Here is a 282-nt window from a genome sequence, read left to right as displayed (position 1 = left end):
AAAAACGAATTCTGAGCAAAAACGTTAAGGTTTTTTTTCCTTTCTAGTAGCCTAGTTCAGAGGTCTCTTTTGGCCATTTTTAACAAAATAAAAATAACCGCTTTATTTAGAAGCAGGGTAATTTAAATTTCATTTTTGTATTTTAAATTTTTATTTTATAAATCAAAATACAATGGCCACAACATATTATTCAGTGTTGGGCCGCCGAAACGCCGAACGTGTGCATGTTAAAGGGGTGAGCTGAGAAGCCTACTAATGTCTTCATCCGTTTGCAACAAAACT

The sequence above is a fragment of the Sinocyclocheilus grahami genome, unplaced genomic scaffold (assembly GCF_001515645.1).
Source record: "Sinocyclocheilus grahami isolate Dianchi unplaced genomic scaffold, SAMN03320097.WGS_v1.1 scaffold424.1, whole genome shotgun sequence".
Taxonomy (NCBI): Eukaryota; Metazoa; Chordata; class Actinopteri; order Cypriniformes; family Cyprinidae; genus Sinocyclocheilus; species Sinocyclocheilus grahami.
The sequence above is the reverse complement of the archived record's forward strand: the minus strand, read 5'-3'. Positions refer to the sequence as shown.